The sequence below is a fragment of the Python bivittatus genome, unplaced genomic scaffold (genome assembly GCF_059951505.1).
Source record: "Python bivittatus isolate LINGU-HERP-01145 unplaced genomic scaffold, Pbiv_v1 ctg000480_np1212, whole genome shotgun sequence".
In the NCBI taxonomy this organism is placed as follows: Eukaryota; Metazoa; Chordata; class Lepidosauria; order Squamata; family Pythonidae; genus Python; species Python bivittatus.
The window spans coordinates 65,420,472-65,442,334 of NW_028277075.1; the positions used below are offsets into that span (position 1 = coordinate 65,420,472).

Genomic DNA, 21,863 nt, shown 5'->3' on the forward strand with positions numbered 1-21,863 from the left:
GTGCCTTAGTAATTTGAAAACTGATCCTGAGTTCTCAGTTAATGAATCCACATATATACAGGAGCTGAAATCTCCTATTAGTCAGAATTACTACCAAGCTATAGTGGAGTCCTCTGGGAAGTGTGTTGTACAACTCTTTCAACATGTTTATAAACACAACGTTGAAATTTTCTTTCTTCTCTCTCTCACTCATGCTCTTTCTTGCAGCTATCAAAGACACAGATGTAACTTGCTAGCGCAGTTTCCCAAAGGAGTCATTTATGTTCAGAATTATTGTCATTGGGTAGTACAAAAGGGAAATACTGAAGCTTGTAGATCTGCAGGCAATGCAGTTGTATGATGAGGAACATATTCCCTCCTGAGATGCCACAAAGGACAAAAAATGTTTAATGCTCAGCAGCTGGAGGGCTAAATGGGTTGTACAAGATATTAAATACCTATTCTGATTACCTGAAAATAGTAAGATAATGAGATATGATGCTTTTCTGGAAATAAAGATTTGGATGGATGTGTGTGTAAGACCCTGTTACACAGGACAAAAGGACTAAATAGTCCAGAACAAGTGCTCTTGCTCACAAACAGGATGTGCAATGTGAATGCTCTTGTTAAAGATCCCCCCTAATTATCTATACCATCCTCCAAGCACTGCAATCTATTCCTTCTCTTAATTTTTATCCTCCCATCTTCAATATTTCATGTTCTGTAACTATTGAGTTTTGGGATTTATTTTCACCTTTTGCCAATCTTGGGTGGGTCATTACAAAACCTGTTGATGTTACCCTCTTCTGCATGCATGCTGCTACTGTATTTTGGCTACCTAAGTATCTACTCGTAGAATTAGCTTGTTACAAGTATACATAGGACATCTATTTTAACTTCAAAGGTTAATGGTGGAATCTTATTCCTTGTAGTATTTTAATTAGCATTATTTTTATTTATAGTCAGTGTTTCCTATACCCCTTTTTAGGTGCCTAATAAACAATTATGTAACAATATATAATTCAGTGTTTTTTCAGAGAATTGCAAATAAGTATTTGTTAACACATCAGGTGCTTTCTTCATGGTATTTGTGCCATCTGATATCCTGCCCCAAAGATTGTTATAGAACAGCAAAGACTAAAGGCAGTTCTGCCACAATGCAAAATGACAAAGCTGCCATTTGCAGCAAGTTCTGGCCATCCTTGGAGAGGAAAGAAACAGGTTTGACAAGCAGAGCATCCTGGTAGAAAAGGTTTCCAGCATCATCTTTATGGAAAGGAGTGAGAATGTCTTAATGGATCAACCTTTCTATACTTGGCATATGTTGATTTGCTGTCCCTTTTTAAAAATTTAATTTCTTTATCTTAACAAGTTTTACAGAAATAGAAAAACTACAAAATGTGAAAAAAAGGAAAATAAATACATGAAGAACTACAAAAATATAGTTACCCAACTTAACAAGAACAAAGCAAATGAAACAGAAAAGGAGGAAACTATATATGTCATATATTAATCAAATGTTATATAGTTTTCTAAATGTACGTCAGGGAAAAAAAATTAGAAATGATTCTGTAACATTACAAAATATCATAGTCTATGTCATAAAAAGCTATATTGAGCCATTTTTTGATTAGCAGATAAAATTGCCTTTTCAAAAACAGGCAAGTCTCTTGAATCCAAGAATAGTACTACTATTCCAATTTCTCAGATAATTATCTTATTTATTTATTTATGCAATTTCTATATATTTCTATTATTTATTATAAGAATAATTTATTTATTTATTTATGCAATTTATTTATCTTAGCAATACTCTAGCAGAATGCCAAATTGGGAAGGCTATAGTAGGTCGTGCCCCCTATTAGTATGTGCAAATGAGGTTGTCATTTGCGTTTTCTACCAAAATGTCTTTGGTAGGTTCCAATAAATGCTGTAAAATAAATACATGCCATAGGCACGCTTCTTTGGATAAAACGAATGTACTCTTAGGTTCAGACTGTATTTAATTCTACATTGGGAGCTGATCCTTTGGTGGATGTTGACTTAATGCTATCAGTGTAACAACACATTTCTGTTCACAGGCAATTTGCTATTACGTTAAGGTAAAATGGTAATATGTATGACTCATCAGTCCAAGAAAAATAAATGCTGCTAAAAATTATGATGATAGTGTGACTTTCAGGGCCCATGTCTATGTACCTGTACCTATATCTTTTTATTACTATGATCCAGATGTGTGTGTGTGTGTGTGTGTGTATGTAATTAGGGATGCAATATTTCATGGCATGTTTTAAGTGGAGCAACATGTTCCTCTGCCAATATAAGACATAATAAACTAGTGAGAACTGGATCTTTAGTCCATTATTGATCATCAGCCTCCACTTCATCCCCACTTCGAGAGTAGTGTTGGTTCCATATCTGGGGGTGGCAAGAATAGCCCTCAAGAATTTCATTTGTAACACTTCCATATTCCTCTTGTAACATAGATTTCAACCTGTGCTCTCTGTAAGTTCTGAACTAATGTTCTGGCTTTAAAGAGCTTAAGAGTAGCAGGAACTAACTCCTGCCTCTTGGGGATAAAGAAGTGCCTAATAACAGATCGTAATGCCACCTGGGAGGCATAGTTATCATGTGCTTTCCATAATCTGTTGTCATCAAAAGCACTCCAAGTTATTCAAAGATGTGGACCTTCTCAATCTTATTTCATTGTACAATCCAGGTTTTCTGTAAGGCTGTTTTCCCAAAAGCGTAACATAACAATTTGCATTTTTGAACATAAGCCTGTTTTGCTTGCGATGGAGGATGATAGATTTGGCTGCTCTTCTGGGCCCAGCTGGAATTTGGGATACGGTGACAGCATCATCTACATATAAAAGGATGGGCATCCTGTTACCTGCCAAACTGAAAGTGTGGAAATCAGGACTAGAGCCTGTGTCTCTAATAACTATATTTCTGATAGGCATGAAAAATTGCAAAGACATAAACCACATTATGGCTTAAAGCAATATTCTAATTCAACCACTAAACAGGAGTAAAGTCCTTTATCCTCTTTAATAATTTTCTCATTGTAACCAATAATGATGTTGCTAAAGATGATAAAAGTGAAGGGCACTATCTTGAACAGTGGTTTTTTTTTTTTTGCATAGAATAATTATTTGTGAAAAAATCTGATTTTATGACAGAAACATTTATTTTAACACAAAAATATTTTTTTAAAAAAACATTTTAAAAAACATAACTTTCAATGCCCACAATTGAGAGTTTGTATCATACACTAAAATAGCTGTTTCATTATATCTTAAACTAGTTGCCAACAACTCCTTTTTCATTCGGCTAAGTCTGGAAGAGCAAAGAAACTTAAAGCACAACACTGAGATACAGTACAGTGGTTGATCCAGAACAGTCTGAAAATCTGCTGTTTTTAGATAAATCAATATTTTAGTTTCAGGACCCTACCTGTAAAAAAAAAAAAAGCTCTTTACATGGTTCAAGGCAATGAAATGTATTCTGTGGAACAAATACAATATTTGTTTAATGGACTATGTGAAACTCATAACCCCACTCCAGTATACATGGATACCAAGTCTGAAATTTCTTACATTTCTTGCCTGGTTATATTTGAATCAAACAATCCTTGTTTCTTTATACAATAGCAGCATACAGAAGAAATATAATTCAGTTAATTCTCCTTGCAATGCCATAAGCTGCCCCACAACCCCTCTACCAGTAGGGATGATTCAACAGTTTATTGCTGGAAAACTATATATAGTACTTTGTTTTCTTTTAAAAAAAAATTAGTAACAATTGCTGGTAAATTGTTGATCTGATGATCACAGTGCATCATCATCAGATGAGTATCTTAATGCATATTTTATTAAAGACAGTGATCTGATCATCAGCTGAATTGAACAAGTCATTTTCATGCACAGGAGCTTGGATAATCAAATAATCTCAAAAACATGGTTCAGATTTTTCACAGCAAATATGTAATATCAAATGTTTTAATTCTTTGCAAGTGCAAATTACGTGCAAAACCCATTCTAGATGCTGAGGGTTTGGTCATGTGGGCATTTTACAGTAGGATAAAGATAAAGCTCTAAAACAAAAGAAACTAAACCTGAGTATCAGAAATAGTAGAGAACCAAATGCAACCCACCAGATATACAGTGTGGTTCCTCTTTCTTGCTTGGTCTCCAGAAGGCAAAAAAAATTAAAAATTATCAAGTCTCATGCATGTTTGATAGGTGCAATGAACTTTTTATCAGTTGAAGGAAGAATAAATATTCTATTTCCAGTTCAGTTTCAGTTCTTTATGGGAGACAGATTATGAATCACTTGCCTGTATCTGATTAATTTTGCATAATACATATCTTCATGCACTTTATTTTTATTGGTGGTAGGCCTTTTAGCTTGACCCTTTTCTCAGGTGCATCCTGGCAAGGGCTCTTATTGACAAGAACCTGCTTTCTAAATGATGCAAAGCCACAATCTCAGCTTTACTCACCATAGCAACCAATATCTTATGATCAACATTATTCTGTTTCACAGGCTGGGTTGCTATAGCAAAGTGCTTGTGTCATATATCTTAGGTGATAAAAGGAAGCACTTTGCTTTTCACTAAAACACATACCCAAAATGATCAGGTTTGATCCCAGAAATAGCTTAAACTACTTAAAGCAACCTGTAAAGAATTGCCAACTGATGAACTATCTCCAAGAAGGGCTAGAGGGAAGTATGGTATTTTCCTTCAAATCTTTGTTCCTCATTAATACCACATATTCAGATCAATCAAAAGGGAGGATGCTCAATGGTTCACTTGTTAAGTGAAATTATTTTCAGTGTTGCAGATCTGACCATAGAAGAGACTGGAGAAATTTAATAAAGAAGCAGAATTTGTGACCTAAGGAGCACTTGGTTACAGGTTAAAAGCAGAGATCTTCACCCAACAAATATACGTATATGATAGCAAGTTTGTTATTCCTAAAGTTGGTCTGTACTGTGTGTATGTATACTTATGGCCCATTAAGAGTGAGTGGCCTCACATTGCAGCTCTGAGATATGCCTGCTACTTAGGCCTTGGCAATGTGGGATCAGCTGGAATATTTTTTTTTCATCTATTCCTCCTCCTCAGGGCTGCTGTGTTGCCTGCAAAACAGCCAAAGGCCAGCTTTTGGGCACCCTCTGTTTTGTGTCTGCCTGATCATTTTACTTTCTTTGACCAGTTAAATAGCTATGTGCTTACTTCATTCTCCGACTGCACTGGAGAACTCATATATGACAGCCTGATTGCTCAAAACATACAATTAGGACAAGGTTAAACTAGAGAGCAACAGGATGGTATATGTGAAGGAACATCCTCTGAACATTGCTTGCCACAAATATAGTGCCACAAATATAGTGGAGCATCACTTGCTGCTAAGCTCCGAGTAGCTTTGTTTACATGCTATTTTAAATAATAACTTATTGAATAAGCTGTAATTGGCTGGGTGTGCAGAATAGACTAAGCTACAGTACCAAAATCAAACAAACTACATTATGGTTTAATGCACTGTTAAGACCCCACCCAGTAAACTTTTGGTTGAAATTTGGCCTTGGTTCCTAAGGGCTGGGAGTCAGGGCATGGTTTTGCAGTGGTTTTGCTCCTTCCTGAGTGGGCAGATCCAGTCAATAAGTATGGAGGAGAAGAAATTAACCCACTGATTGCTCCAAGGTTGGGTGGCACAAGGTTCTCTCTCTCCTCTGATGTTTAACATATACACAAACTGCTGGGAGAAGTAATCTATCAGTTTGTGATGAAGATCACAATCAGAACCCCAGATCTGCATCTCCAGACCAGACATGCACTGGAAGTCCTAATCCAGTGCCTGGAGACTGTAATGATCTGTATGGGGAGAAAGAAATTGAGGTTGAATCCCAACAAGACTGAGCTACTGTTTGTTCGCTAACCTGAACCATCTGGTTCTCTGTCCACTCCAGTGGTTACTTTGGATGGGGAGCACTCTCAATGAATGAGCCGGTCTGTGACTTGGGGGTCCTTCTAGACTCATGGCTATTGTTAGATAGGCAGGTGGAGGCTGTGGCTCGGGGTGGCCCTGGTCCAGAATTGCCTGGTGTGCTGGCTGTGGTCCTCCCTGGAGGCAGCCGCCTGGGCAATCTTGATTCACATCCCTATCATCTTCCAATTAGATGTAGAGTGCATTCCAATTTGTTGCAATGCACTCTACATGGAAATGCTTTTGAAGGGTACTCAGAAACGCAACTGGCCCCAGATGCAGCAGCTTGCTTGATAGTGGATGGTGCCATTATTTATACATGGCATCAATGTTGGGGGTTCTGCATTGCCAACCAGTGGGATCCCAGTTACCATTCAAAGTGCTGGTTTTGACCTACAAAACTCTATATTGCTTGGCCCCTAGTACCCACAGGACCATCTGCTTCCAATGGATCCTACCCACCCCATTTGGACATCCTGGTAAGAATGCTAAGGGTTCCTTCCACATGAGACATCTAGGCGAGAGCAAGAAATGTAGGTTTTTCTATAATGGTGCCTATGCTACGGAATAGGCTCCTACCAGAAATCTGGATGGCACCATTACTTCTGAATTGCAGAAAAGCCATCAAAATAAAGCTGTTCAGAAAGGTTAATATATGTCATTGGGATGCCTGCTATATTATATGACAATAAAATATTTAAAAGATTGTTGTTAGTGTATTACTATATTTGCTTTTATTTTGATATTTTTATGACTACTTTGAGTTTTTATTTTTATTTATTGTATTTATATAGCCATTCATCTCACATAAAAGTGACTCTGGGTGATGTACAATTAAAAAGAATAAATATGTAAAAAACAATTACAAGTAAAAATAACTATAAAAGCACAGCAAACAGGAGGGGATAAAATTAATAAGGGAGCCATTGCAAAATCTCCCTGGTCCCCTGGGACCCCCAGGCCTGATCATATAGCCAGGTCCTGAGGGATTTGTAGAATGTTGAGCATGATGGAGCTAATCTCACTTCTGGGGGGAGAAGATTCCACAAGGCAGGTGCCATAGCAGAGAAAGCCCGTGTCCTGGGACCCACCAAATGTAATTTCCTGGCAGATGGGACCTGCAGCATGCCTTCTCTACCAGACTTGGTGGGATGGGCAAATGTAATTGGGGAGAGGCGGTCCCTCAGATAACCGGCCCCATGTCATGAAGGACTTTAAAGGTCAAAACCAGCACCTTGAATTGGACTGGAAACAAACTGGCACCCAATGCAGCTCGCGGAGCAGAGGTGTAACATGTACTGCCCTAGGTGCACATATAACTGCTCGTGCCACCGCATTTTGCACCACTGAAGCTTCCGGATATTCCTCAGGGGCAGCCCCATGTAGAGTGCATTGCAGAAATCCAAATGGGAGGTGACCAGGGCATTAGTGACAGTGAGTACAGCCTTCCATTCTAGGAATGGGCACAACTGGTGCACAACACAAAGCTGTGCAAAGGCCCTCCTAGCCACAACTGCCACCTGCTCTTTGAGCAGGAGTTGTGAGTCCAGGAGGACCCCCGGATTGCACACAGGGTCAGGGGTAGTGTGATCCCATCCACTACCAAAGATGGCACAGCCCCAGCACCAGAAGGCCCCAAAACCCAAAGCCACTCAGTCTTGCCAGGGTTCAGCTGAAGCCTGTTTTTCCCCATCCAGACCCTCACAGCCTCCAGGTACTGGGATAAGACATTCACAGCATCCCTTAATTCACTAGGGGCAGAGGTGTGTAATTGGATGACGGATGAGCTCACTCAGCGGCCTCATATAGATGTTAAATAGGAGGGGGGAGAGTACTAAACCCTGTGGCACCCCACATAACAGGGGCCAAGGGCAGGATCTCTCCTCCCCAACCACCACTGACTCAAATTGGCCCCGGAGGAAGGAGGTGAACCAGCACAACACAGTGCCGCCCACCCCCAATCCTCTGAGCCAATCCAGAAGGATACCATAGTTGATGGTATCAAAGGCCGCAGAGAGGTCAAGTAGGGCAAGGATGGATGCACAACCTCCATCCTGCCTTGCCAGAGATCATCCAAAAGCATGACCAATGCTGTCCCATACTCAGTCCTGAATCCCGAATGAAAGGGATCCAGATAATCCACTTAATCCAAGGTCCTCTGAAGCTGTTGTGCAACCATCTTCTCAATCACCTTCCCCAAAAAAGGGTGGTTAGATACTGGATGAAAATTGTCCAGTATAGTGGGGTCTAGTGATGGCCTCTTGAGGAGGGGGCAAACCAAAGCCTCTTTACAAGGTGAGGAAACAACCTCCTCATTCAAAGAAGTGTTAACCATTGCTAGAACTTACTCACATGACACTCCCCCCACCCCGGGGCTGCTTTAACCAGCCAGGAGGGGCATGGATCTAAAGAGCAGCTGGCTGAGCTCACAGCCCCAAGGACCCTGTCCACTTCCTCAGGCCCAACAGGTTCAAACTGTTCCCATGTATTGTACAGTACAGCACCACGATTCTATGTAGAGTGTGGTGGTATAAAAAATATAATAAATAAATGTACCACATTTATTTGCAGAAAATTGGGCATATCACAATTCTAAGCACATATTTTATATGAATAAAAAACATAATAGAGAAAAATGCTGGATTTAAAGGAACATTTTGTTTATGGCTAATTAATTTTGACCTTATTTGATTCTTTGCAATGTTCTTACAGTACTCTGTTTCACAGCAGGAAGCTTCTGTTTCCTCACTTACACTGTATAGTCTGGATAAACTCTGCAAAGCAGATAACTACACTTTTCTTCAGGGTACGCACAGTATGTACAGTTCTTTAATAATAGCCTAAATCAGAATAAAATAAAAGTGTCTTCCAAAATAATTGAAAATTCTGTACCCTAACAACCAGAATTCTACAGGTATATATTTGATCACACATTGCCCATTCAATTCCAAGTCAATCTTCAAAGCCAAAAGCGTATAAATGTAATGACATACAAATAGTCCATCACACTTTGGAGAATATGCTTTTAAAACCTTGTTTGCAATATGTTTTCTTGAAGTCCAATTAACTGACCAGTGAGTTAAGGAGGATGCATATTTACAGTCTTCTACCCTGGCTACCGGCAATCTGGTGCCTGTCCAGGGTAATGGCCCGCAGCTCACACAACTGTAGGAGGGGACAATGGGATTTGTAGTCCACTTCTGGAGAGCGCCAGGTTGGGGAAAGCTGCCATTCCTTTGTGTGCTTTCCTATGCATCCTCCCTTCCGCCTTTCCCAACCAGGCGAGCGCGGATTCTACTGACTTCACTTCTCTATGCAGGCCGGGAAGGCATAAAAGAGAAGAGGCCCCAACAGTAGGAGCAACGGCAGCGCCGCCGCAGCAGAAGAGCGGACGCGGCGGCACAGCCAAGCTACGCACAAAAAGGGGTCCTTAAAAAAAAAAAAAGAGGAAGGAAACGGGGGGAGCGCTGCTGAGTGAAGCCTTGCTCAGAAGGGAGAGGAGAACTAACCCTGGACGGAATATTTACCTCGGGAGGAAGGGAGGGCGCGCGCACCCCCTCATCCCGGCAGAAGAGGAGGAGGCGGCTTTATTTGTCTGGAGGAAGCAGCAGGCTCTAAAAATAAGCTCGGCGAGAGGCGATTCCCTTCTCCCAGCTCGCTACACCCATTTCCTCCCTCCTCCTCTAGCCCCTCGCCGCTCTCCGAAAGCCCAGGCCAGAGCAGCGGCGGCGGCGGCAGCACAGCAGCGGGCGGGGCCGAGGGAGAAGGTTGCTCTGGGAGTGATTGACGTGTCTCGCAGCCGACCACGAGGTCGGAGGGGCGGGGGAGCCGCGGCCCGGTGCCCGAAGGTTGAACAGAAGCGCCTATCAGCTGCTCCGGGAGGTTGCGAGCGCCGAGTGGGCGGCGAGTGGCGTTTGGGCGTGTGCCGCCCGCTGCCTGGGGCTGGCTTTGCGCGCACACATTGTCCAAGCCGCCGTCACGGCAGCACCCGGGCGGAGCGGGTGCCTCGGTGTTCGGTGCCAATGCGGGGAGGGCGCTGCAAACACGGGGCTCCTCCGCCGCCGCCGAGGTGGAAAGTTCGCCACTGCATCGGACCAACAGAGCACTGACTAAGAGCAGCCAGCCTCCGTGGCGGGGGGACGCGGAGTCTCGCGAAAGCGCTTCTCTTTCCACTCACCGCGCAAACTTTGCATTTCCTCGCACGCTTCCTTTTTAAAAGAAACCCTCTAGGAAAGCGCGGTTTTGCTTTTCTGTTTTGCAAGGAAAGCCTCGGAGTCTACAGCTAGTAAGTAAACCTTCCTCCAATTCTTAATGCCGTTTTTGGGCTAGAAGCGCGTTCTCTGAAGGTTGATTCGCCTCACCTGTGTAAGTAATTCCTTAGCAGCACTCGGAGAATAGGAAAGGCGGCAACGAAGCGCCTGCGGATCTGTGAGCGTCCTCCGGTTCAGCTTTCAGCCGTTTGGGAATATTCAAGGTGCGGACTGTAGTAGCCGGAGGTCCTGCAGTGTTTCAGGCAGCGCGTCCCAGGGCAGCCGTGTACGGAGCTGCTAGTTGCAGTGCTTGGCTTTTATGAGCCAAAATGGGGGAGGAAAGGCGGGCGGCGTGTCGTAGAACGTCTCTTTCCCTGGATCTGAGCTGAAGCCGCAGCAGTTGTAACCCGAATCTCCAGAGTGGGGGGTGAAGGCCAGCCTTTCCTCCTGTCCCCGTAGGTCATCAGCATCACCCCACCACCCTCATTTCTAGGTAGGAGAGAATTGGAGGGGTATCAGTTTGGGAGGTGGCACTTCCTTCGGCCAAAGCAACGTGGGAGGCAGTCGTCGGCGTACAAGAGGGAGGACGCCGTGACTGCGTCTGTCAGGGGAACAGTCTCGTGTGCGAGAAGACAGCTATTATGGGGTGTGTCTGGCTGTCAGTCGAGGGGCGTTAGGGAGACCGTAATGAGGCTGAAGGGTGACTTGTATTCCTCCAGGCATGTGGGTTTCATTCTGAAGCTTTGGGCTCCTCCTTGTTGTTAATCGTCCACTTGTGAAATCCAAATAAGTGCGGTTCTACGCAGGGATGGCTCCACAGCTTAAGAAAGCCCTGCGCGGAGCGCTGTGTAAAGGGGCGAGGCGTGTCCAAGGATGGTGCGTGACAACACACGCTCGGGTCTCTTCCCCCCCCCCCCCGCCCCGCGATTTCCCGGTCTAGTAGCCGCCGCCGCCGCCGCCTCGCAGGCGCTAACGTTGGGCTGTGGACCGGCACATCTTACTGGCGCGAGGAAGTAAGTTCACCGGCTCAGCGTTTTCGCCAGTGCTGGGAATTTGCTGCCCGGGAGTATCGGGTGGGTTTGGGGGCTCGGGAGGGGGAGGGTTGACCACCACCTGCTTGCCTGTCTCGGTTCCGAGCTGTATTGTGACTCTGCTTTCTGTAAACACTTCCTGTCAGCGCCAGGGGTGGGGGGCGGTGGCTGAATAATAGGAGTGCCGGTGGTTGCATCCTCTAGAAGCAACCAACACTAACTGTGATACTTTCTGTATCCAGTGGTTTTCTTCTTCAGTGGTGTTCTCTCTGGAGCTTTTGCCAAATCTGTAGGTACTTGTGGGTTTTGATTGCACTTTTCTTTTTCCTGCCATACAGTTGCAGTTTAAGGAGTGGTCTGAGAGGATAGTGAAGTAAGTTTTGTTCACAGCTGCAGATTAAAGTCGTTGCTTGGACGTGTACACACACGAATAATTTCTGTGTTATATAGTTTTGGAAGACTTTGACAGGAGAAGGCCCTAAGCTGCATTGTTTTGTGTGGAATGGAGAGCCCCTTTCTGCCCCTTTGGGATTCTCAATCCCTTTGATCCTCTCTTGCTTCCCAGCCTATAGTAGCCTTTTGTTATGACCGGGTACTGATTGAGGAGGGGTTAACATGGCTTCCTTCCTTGCTAGTTGATGCCACTCCCAGTATTGCAAACTGTCACTTGAAAATAGGTCCTGGAGATGCCTCCTCTTGGTTAATGGGAGGGAAACCCCCAGCTGCCTAATTTCCCAGGATTTTCAATAATTTTGTGCTTCCTGTCTGTGAATGTTGTCTTCTTCCCCCTTATCATATCAGCTGACTTGCTATGTGGATTTTTTTTTTTTTTGGCTGTATTTTAAAATGTGTTGGCAGTACCTGAGTGTTTTAAGCAGGTTTCATCTTTGCTTGAGCTAAATGGGAGGGGAATGTGTTTATTCCTTTGGAAGCAGTGTGGGAGAGGCTCACATCCTGTTGCTAAAGACAAGAGTCATTCTAGGCAGTAGGATCAGTTCCCTGACCAAGTCTGCACTGGCTTTCACTGGCACTCTCTCCTAAATTGGAGCCCACCTCTGGAAGCAGGTTGCTGCTCCACTTATGTCATGATGTTCGCCCTGAACACTTTGCTGTTTAGCAGACCGCCAGTCAGGTGACATTTTGGAAAGGGCTTACCTAATAAACTCTGGGAATATCAAATGAACCGTCGTTTAACATCAGTGTTGGATAAAGGCTCAGGAAAAATGAAGCTGCATCCTAAGTATGCAGATGCATGCCTATATTCCCACAGTTCTCCTTGGGCTGAGTCCCTGTGTGCACCCACCAAGTGTGGGAAATGAGTTTGTGAATGACAGATCCACTTTGTTAATTTGCAAACATAGTCTTTCTGTTTATGTTACTTAGAAATAATTCACAGAGAATGCAAAACATGTTGAAAATAAGGTTTTCTGGTAACTGGCTAAAATTGGTCATTATTCTGCTACAGTTTCACGTTGACAAGCTCCTTAGCATCCTTAAAGGCATAGGAACCTGGGCTGGAGGAGTCTTGCTTCTGTATAAAAGCCACAGCTTTGCTGTTCTTTAAATCCTGTCCTTTAATCTCAGTTGGTAATTGCAGTTTCTTGATGGTGAAAGAAAGTATATCCAGAGATGTAGTTGAAAACTCTAGTCATATCATCTACAGTAAACATTTCAAAGCAAGCCCTAGATCTGAATCCTGACTTGAATTTCCTAGGTAGTGAACATTTTTCATTGCTGTGATAAAATGCAGCTAAGGCTATTATTACTAATTTTATTTTTGTACTGCTCTTCCTCTTCCAAAAACCCATAGTGATATCTGTACTTAAAACAGACAACCTGTTCATTTTAAAAGAAAAGCAATGAAATGATTTATTTACTTTTGAAAGTAGGTTCGGGTAAACATTTATTTCTCTTAACTTTATATGATGGGCATTATACAGAGCTCTGCCCTAATATTTAAATATTAATAATTCTTTTATTGGAAGTGTGAATTAGGCCTCAGATGGAGAGCAAATGAAGTTATTGAACTCCATAGGTACTAAAATACTTGTATGCAAAGTTTGAATAATGAAAATTTCTTCAAAAGAAACACTAAGAAAAATGTTAATTTATGAACAGAAGAATAAATGTGTGGCTAAAATATGAAAGCTGAGTTCATGCATCCTCCTAAGCCCTAAAGTGGCTATTGAGCTTAGGCTAAGTAAGATGTGTGAACCCAGCCATTGTGTGTTATGGTTCAGTCTGATGACTCAACACAGATAAAATGTTATTAATTAGCTGGAGCTTTTAGGGAAGTGAGAAACCATGAAAGGAAAAAAAGAGCACGGACATCAGAGAGGTCACTCCATGGATAACATAGGGGATGAAATCATAGAGAACTTTTCAAGCAACTTTTCTTTAGTATATTTGGTTAAAATATTGGTGGATACCCATGCTAAACTATTAATTAAACTAAGAATTGAATTAACGAAACTCTGGTAGATCAGATGAAAGATTTACCTAGTTTAATAGTGTGCTGTTCCTACAGTTGCCAGATAATTTTTTATAAAAGTTCCAAAGCAGATATGACTGCAAGTGGATCTATATTGCTTATAATCTCCTGCCACTGGTATGGAAGCCATGCAGTTTCTGATATTGGTGGTGCTACAAAGCTTAATAGCTTTAGCCACTGATAGTTCTATTCTAATTGGTCTAATCCCATATTAAAGGTGTTCAAATTGGTGACTGATGGTTTTGTGAGGTTGTATTTTTTTTTTTTTTTTTTGGTAAGGAACTCCAAAGTTTAGTTTCCTGAATGTGAAGGAGTTGTTCTTTTTTCTATTCTGAATTTCCCACCTATCAGCTTCATTGGACAAAATGAAGTGGAGTTCTTTTATTCTGAGTGGAGGAGAGAAGCATGACATATTTTCTTGTCATATTCTTTTATTTGCCTTTATCTGGGTGTTTGCTTTAGTCTGTTGATTTTGGTTGCCATTTTCTAGCAAACATATTCTTTAAAAGGTGCATTGATTAGATCTCTGTGTAATATTCATTGCACAGTTGTGCTATACATCATAAAAAGGCATGATTACATTATTTTCCTAATTATCACCAATATGTAATATGCCCTTTTCACAATAGCTGCCCATGGAGTTGATGCTTTCATCAGGTTCATCCACTACTATCAACAGATCCTGATCAGTCAGCAATCAGTCTCATATATATAAAATTAAGATTTTTTATTCCATTGGACAAACTCGTTTGCATTGAACTGGTTGTGCCATTTTAAGACAATTACCTCTTATTAAAGAAACCACAAGGCTGTTTGTGGTTGCTTTTGCTATTATTTTCCCAAACAATTTGGCATCATCAGTAAACTTGTCCATTTCCTTGCTCAACCTTTAACTCTAGATCATTTATGAATAACTGTAGATTTTTGTTGTTTACATTTTTGTTGTGAATTATCCGTTGACGACTTCTTTTTGCTTGTTCTTTAACCAGTTTGTGACTATAGTGGACATGAATAGTGATACTGTCAACCACAAAATTTGCTAATAAACTTAGATGGCTAGACTTTATCAGGAACTTTGTAAAAATCAAACTTTTATCTATATTTATATTCTTGTCAACATTCTTAAAGAGCTGTATCAAAACTGTGATGGTCTGCTTGTTAAGAATTGCAAAGAGAACTTATGCTGCCTCATGTTGACTATTCGTTAGCAAGACTTGCTTTTCTATATATTTCATCTGGAAAAGACTTTTAGATTGTGTTATATTAAACATTGTACATTTTTATAGCATAAAGGGAAATCTTAAGGATACATCGCATTTTTGTTAGCTCAGCAATTTCACATTTGAATTATGTAAGAACTATTGAATGGGTACATTCTGCATCTAGCAATTTCTTTGTTTTCAATAAGATCTAGAACCTTATCTCTTATTATCACTAATTCAGGCTTATTATCACTAACTCAAAATATCTGTTCAGGCATGGGTGACTCTGATTATCAGTCATCACAAAAAATGTTATCCGGCTTCTCTGCAACATCCCTAGCCTCTCAATACTTTGTTTCCTAACTGTCCAGCCACCTGTGTAGCCAGTTTCCTATTCCTGATGTATTGAAATATTATGGGTTTTAACATAAAGGTATGGGTCTGTAATAATTTATTTTATTGTTCTCAAAATTTATTTTACTTACCTTATTAATTTTTGGATTTTCCTTCTATAATTTTATGTTCCTTTTTTTCTTCTTGTTTAGATAATTTTTCAGTTTTCTGAAAGAAAATATATTTTCTGTAATCTCTCAACAGTGCTTTTTAGCCAGGATTTTTGTGGCTTGGTAATACTTTTCTGATCTGTAATACAAATTCTAGCTGAGCATTTGTCATTGTGATGTTGAGTATTCTCCAGATGTTCTCAAGATATTTGGTTCTTCTGACATTTCCTTTCCATTTCCCCCTTTTTTTTCCTAGCAGACTTCTTATTTTATAGTAGCATCCCCTTTTGAAGTCAAATATGACTGTTGGATATCCTTGGTCCTTTCTGCTTCCATTATGTGTAATATAAATTTAATAGCATTGTGGCTACAGTTTCCATAGGCTCAATAACTCTTGGATTGTATGTGTTCATGTGTTGTTCTAGTATAATATAGTGTTGATGTTGGGTCAAGTATTAATTCAATGAATACATGCTGTCTACAGTTTGATGCTCCATTCCCCCCCTTCATGCTCCATTTTTCTTTTTCTGATGCTCCATTTTCCCACTTGCCTTTGTGTGGCTGGCTGGCATTTCCCCTTCTTCTGTAAAAGACAACAAATGTGTATAATATTCTGATTGAAATCAGGGCCTTTCCTTGCTTGCATCTAACCACAGCACACTGTTGGTCAACATCTTTAGTCTGCTGAATCCTGTAAGCTTGCCACCATCATTTCATCCCTAGTCATACATGAAATAGCCTTAAGTCACCCTTAGCTGAAATGGTATTAAAGCAAAGTTTCCCTCTTAAGCTTACACTACAGCAACCAGCAGCAGTTTCAGGGTGAATTCTAATGCCCTTTGCCATCAGATGAGCTCAGTTTCTTGAAGACTGAGTTAATGCATGACATAGAATATGATTTGTTTCAACCATAGTTTGTCCAACTATAGTGACTGGTTGACATGTAACAGTTAGCCATAAGTCACTGGTGGGAACCTCTTCTGCAGTCAGAGATAAAAAGATAAAATTATCAAGTCAAGCTTAATTGCTGATGACTTTGTAAACATATCCAACTAATTTTCCTGGCAGGAATACAGAGGTGGTTCAGAGCCTTCTCCTGGGATATCTTTTTGACTTCCCAATCTGCTTAGGTAGACTGTACAACATGTTAAGCTAGAAGTACACCTATTATGGCTCATATGTAAATCAGGCCAGTGACTGAATCTCACCCCATAACATCTCTAAGTGAACAGAAAGATCATGACTAGATAGCTGGATAACACAATCTGTGTGTATAACAGTGCTGAAGTAGGTTAAGGATCCCTAATTTTTTAATTATATAAACATTTGAAACAGAACTCCATCAGTAACTGACACATGCAGTCTTATGAGAAGATCAGAGCTCACTCCTCACCTGCCAACAGGACTGTGCAAAAAAATTGTGCTCAGGTCAGCTCTTTATCCTTCACCTGCCCTCATCTTCACCTTGTCATGCTTGTTTTCACAGTGACTATTTTGTAAATGAATGACCATGAACAACCAAGGAAGGAAATTTCCAAAGGCAGGAGGGAAATCATGGAAGGTAGAGTGAGGAAGAAGTTGGAGCTGGTAGGAAATTACCCACTCCACAGCCTTTGAAAAAACATCTGAGCTAGAAATTGACTTACCTGCAGAAGAGGTACAGAAACCCTATGGCATCATTAAGACAAGCGTGCAGTGCCAGTCTCAGCCTGGCGCTGCTCTTGTCTATGTGGCAGGAGCCACTGAAATTGCAATGGTTCCTGCATATTCCTGACTTTTGAATGACGTGGGCAGTGGACCTTTTCATTTCCACTAGTGCAACTTGGAATCATGCAAGCTAGAACCAATAATCTATAGTCAAAAATATTCCCACTGAAACTTTTTTCCAGTCTTAAAAATAAAACAAAATCAAATAAAACAAAAAAAAATAGTAGAGATTGAAAAAGCATGTGGCAAAAGCAAATATTCCATCAGGCTGCATGCAGCTGTCTTGTTTACAAAGAGGATGGGGCAGGATGTAGCATTTATACAAATCCAGCTCTTCATTTGCTTGAAGCAAAATGCTTCAATTATGCAAAGTGTCGGTTTGGGCTTTACTGTAGTCAAACCTCTTCTGTTGAAGACCAAAAAAAAGAAAAGAAGAGCTTAACACTTATGCAGCCAGACAAAAGCCTCTGAGCTGTATTTATAACCCCAACAATATATAGCAAGCAACCTTCCCCAACCTTGTCCCCTCCAGATGTGTTGGACTACAACTTCCATTTTGCTGACTGGGGGTTATGGGAGTAATAGCTCAGTACAACAGATCTGAAAGAAACCAGGTTGGGGGAAGATATTTTGATACACATACTAAAAAAGGCAGCAGGCAAGAAACTCCCTATAGAGAAGTCTTGTGTAAATCTTCATTTTGAAAGGATTAAGTATTTCCCAGTATATGAAATCTTTGCCAAAGAATACAGGTTTTTTAATACCAATGCTGTTAAAACACTGAGAATCACATGCAAGTGCTTGCAACCAAAATATAACACCTAGGAAAGGGGGGTGGGGGCTGTTCAAGAAAATCAATAATTCACTTTAATCTGAGGCACAATTTCAGAAAAAGTAATAAAAAAAATTAAATATCCAGTAATCTGAACAGAATAATAAGAACTGGGCAATATGAAAGCTTACAGAAATATTTTCACAAAATGGCTAGAATGGACATTTAATTTGTTTTCTTAGCATGAACAGATATTCACACACAGTAGAAACAGAAACAGGCTAAAATGTGATTTTTTAGAATATTTGAGACTGTGTTTTAGTCTGATCAGAAATATATTTATTCAGGACACCTCCACATGAAGTCTTTCCAGCAGTTCAAGGAACACCCTGGGCATGTGTGTCCCCATGACACTGGCTCTGAATGAGTGTTGAGTTATTTCTGTATTTCTGGTTCTGCAGCAGAACTGGATCAAAGATGCTAATTCTCTGAACTACTGCAGTTCTGCAGAGTTTGTGCTATTCCACTTATGGCAGTTGTCTTACTTGCCTTCTGGTCCATGAGCTTCAACTTCACAGTTTTTAAAAGAGGAAAGGTGATGATGGCTTTGTAGTTGTTCCCATAGCAATTGCTTGGATTTTTTTCTTGTTTAAGCATATGACCAGAGAGATTGCAGCCAAGCAGTAAACGAAGAATGTGGGTGAGGGAGCATTAGCAATTTATGTTATTCCTCCTTTGAATGGAGTGGATGAAGAGTATCATTCATTTCAGGGCCAGCATAAATTTAATGCAGGACCATGATCAACTGACATTTTTTTTGCACTCTGCTTTAGTTCTTTGAGGTCAGCAGAAGTTAACAAAATCACAGGTATGCTTCAAAGAGCTTTTGGGATTAGGGAATAGAAATGATGGGAGTGCAGATATGCCTTCAACTATAAATTCTATTGAATAGCTACTAAGAGGTATCCAGAATATAGCACAAGATTCTTATAAGATGAATGTGTTCTAATGTTCTTCATAAATTGAAGGAAATAGTAATGTCTAGGTAAGAACCGTGGACCTAATCCATCTCAAGGGATTTGTGAGTCCCAAATCTCTGGAGACTACCAGGTTGCCACCCTTGTGTTAGAGTTACAGAGCTTCAAAATGTAGTATTACGCTAACTGTAATGTCAGAAAAGAGTCAGAGCACATATGATAAAGATCTTGTCAATATGAGGAATTTTCCAACAGAATCTGCCACCTTCTAAATAGGTTGAGGCTAAGTACAAAATTCCTCCTCATTGGCCATGTTGGCTGGGATCTCTGGGAGCTGTTACAGTCCCAAACCATCAGGACAGCATGATGGGGAAGACTAATGTATAGTGCAGCTGGGAGGCAGAATTCAAATTATGTCTCTGCATCTTTGATAGTGAAATAGCAGTGCTGCACAACATCCTTGTATTCTGTGCAATTCCCACATCTGTATCATAACAAACATAAAATAAGCAATATTTATAGCTACATAGGAACAAGAAAAACTGTAATATGTAATTGGTTTTAAAAAGCAGGAAAAGTAATGATGACATTTAAAAAAGACGTTTTCATGAAACACTAGGAAAGAAAGCATTTTGGGGAAATAGACATGATAATGTGGGGGACGTTATGATAAAACATGGCAGTTATGATAAAAATGAGTAAATACAGAAAATACACAGTGGTTATTTGACATAACTGTTATATTTGCACTGAAAAATAATGGAAATTATCCACTGTGGTTTACCATTTAGAAGCAAAGCAAAATAATGTTATATATGTACCTTTGAGTCAGTGTTGACTCCTAGCAGCTGCTTGGACTAGTCTCTGCAGTTTTCTTGGCAAGATTTCAGAAGTGGTTTGCCATTACCTGTTTCTTAGAATTGAGAGAGAGTGACTGGCACAAGATCACCCAGCTGGGTTTGTGCCTAAGGCGGGACTAGAACTCATGGTCTCCTGGTTTCTAGCCTGATGCCTTAATCTCTACACCAAACTGGCTCTCTATAAAAAATTGTTGTTGTTGTTTAGTCGTTAAGTCGTGTCCGACTCTTCGTGACCCCATGAACCATATTGCGCCAGGCCTTCCTGTCCTTCACTGCCTCCCTGAGTTTGCTCAGTTTCATGCTCATTGCTTCAGTGATGCTATCTAACCATCTCATCCTCTGCCGTCCTCTTCTCCTTTTGCCTTCAATCTTTCCCAGCATCAGGGTCTTTTCCAAAGAGTCCTCTCTTTGCATTAGGTGACCAAAGTATCTGAGCTTGAGCTTCATTATCAATCCTTCCAATGAGCAGTCAGGGTTGATTTCCTTTAAGATTGACTGGTTTGACCTCCTAGCAGTCCAGGGGACTCTTAAGAGTCTTCTCCAGCACCACAGTTCAAAGGCATCAATTCTTCGGCGCTCAGCCTTCTTTATGGTCCAGCTCTCACAGCCATACATTACTACTGGAAAAACCATAGCTTTGACTATGCGGATCTTTGTCGGCAAGGTGACGTCTCTGCTTTTTAATATGCTATCTAGGCTTGCCATAGCTTTCCTCCCAAGGAGCAAGCGTCTTTTAATTTCATGGCTGCAGTCTCCGTCTGCGGTGATCTTGGAGCCCAAATAAATGAAGTCTGTTACTGCTTCCATTTCTACCCCTTCTATTTGCCAGGAATTGATGGGTCCAGATGCCATGATCTTAGTTTTTTTAATGTTGAGTTTCAACTATAAAAAATGGATGCACTAAATTAAAATATTTCTGACATTCAGTCATCTCTCCTTTATCATAATGCCATACTACATGAATCACTGCACCAAGTGAAGTCAGCATGTTTTCTGTTTCCACTCTATCCTATAACTGTAGTTTGAAAGGTGGTAGTTTTTAGAATATATATCAGTCTATAATTGCAGCATTCTGTAAACTTACCTGGAAAGAAATGCATTCAAACATAGTAGTGTGCTGTACATATGGGTAGCCATGCACAAATTTGGCTCTATGACTGTTCGTGTTTGCAAGAAGCCCAGGTTGGTAATAGCATCTAGTCAACCTTGGCTGATCTGAAAAAGCTAACCTGGTTAGTACTCAGATGGGATATCATTTGGAAAGTCCAGGCTTGACTAAAAAGTAAAGGAAAAAAATAACGTTTCTAAAAGAAAATGATGTCAAGCTACTTATATAAACTACACGAAAGTCCATGACTTCACCAAGACTCGAGCTAACTTGGAGAGCTTATTTATATTTGCAAGAAAGCAATGGTGTTTGTTCACCCAAATCAGTCTTGAAAATTGTGAGGGAAGAAAGAAGGGAGAGGAGGAATTGATTTATGACAGGAAAGAACAATGAATACAGAAAAGTTCTATCTCTTTTTAGATTTATGAATATCAAATTCTCTTCTGCGTGAACGTGTCTATGATGTCATCTGTCTGAGTACTCAGAAGGAGAGATTCCAAAGATAGCTTTTTCTGGCAGCGTCGGCTTACATTTGAAAGCAGTAGCCCTCCTTCAGGAAAGAAGAATGTTTCTAAAAACTGAGTGCATGTGCTAAATGCATTAGCAGCTAGAAATCAATGGCCTGGATTTCTGAGAATTAATGTTTATCAAGCCGACCATTTCCATCTGCTGTCTTGTCTTACCCCTAGAAACATGACTAACAAATGCAGTGTCTTCAGCTAAGACATCTTGTCACCCAGTCACACATACCAAATCAAATTTCCCAGTGCCAGAAAGTCCATATGCAGCAACCCTTCTGTTTGCTCCCAGGATTATCTCTGCCCCACTTCTTTTCTGCAGAAGTTCATGATGGCTTCTGATAATCACTCAACAACACCCTACCAGATCCAACATTTGGTGGCCTTTGGTGGTTTCCCTGGAGCTTCTTGAGGTCTGTTATTAAACTGGGAAGGAGAAAATTTAATGGCAGCATAGCTAATCAAGTAACAA

At 40.8% G+C, this 21,863-nt stretch overlaps 1 protein-coding gene across 2 annotated transcripts in view; it reads left to right on the forward strand.

The window, feature by feature from the left end:
• The first annotated feature begins 9,840 nt into the window (after positions 1–9,840).
• The window catches only part of HRAS (HRas proto-oncogene, GTPase), a 57,136-nt gene continuing 45,113 nt past the window's right edge, over positions 9,841–21,863 (forward strand). Inside the window, exon 1 of one of the 2 annotated variants that reach the window (XM_025170873.2) lies at positions 9,841–10,257. The gene's annotated coding sequence lies outside the window, so the exon portion shown is untranslated. Of the gene's footprint in view, positions 10,258–11,220; positions 11,236–21,863 lie in introns of those variants that run through there. The other variant, XM_088146118.1, reaches the window with a different exon arrangement.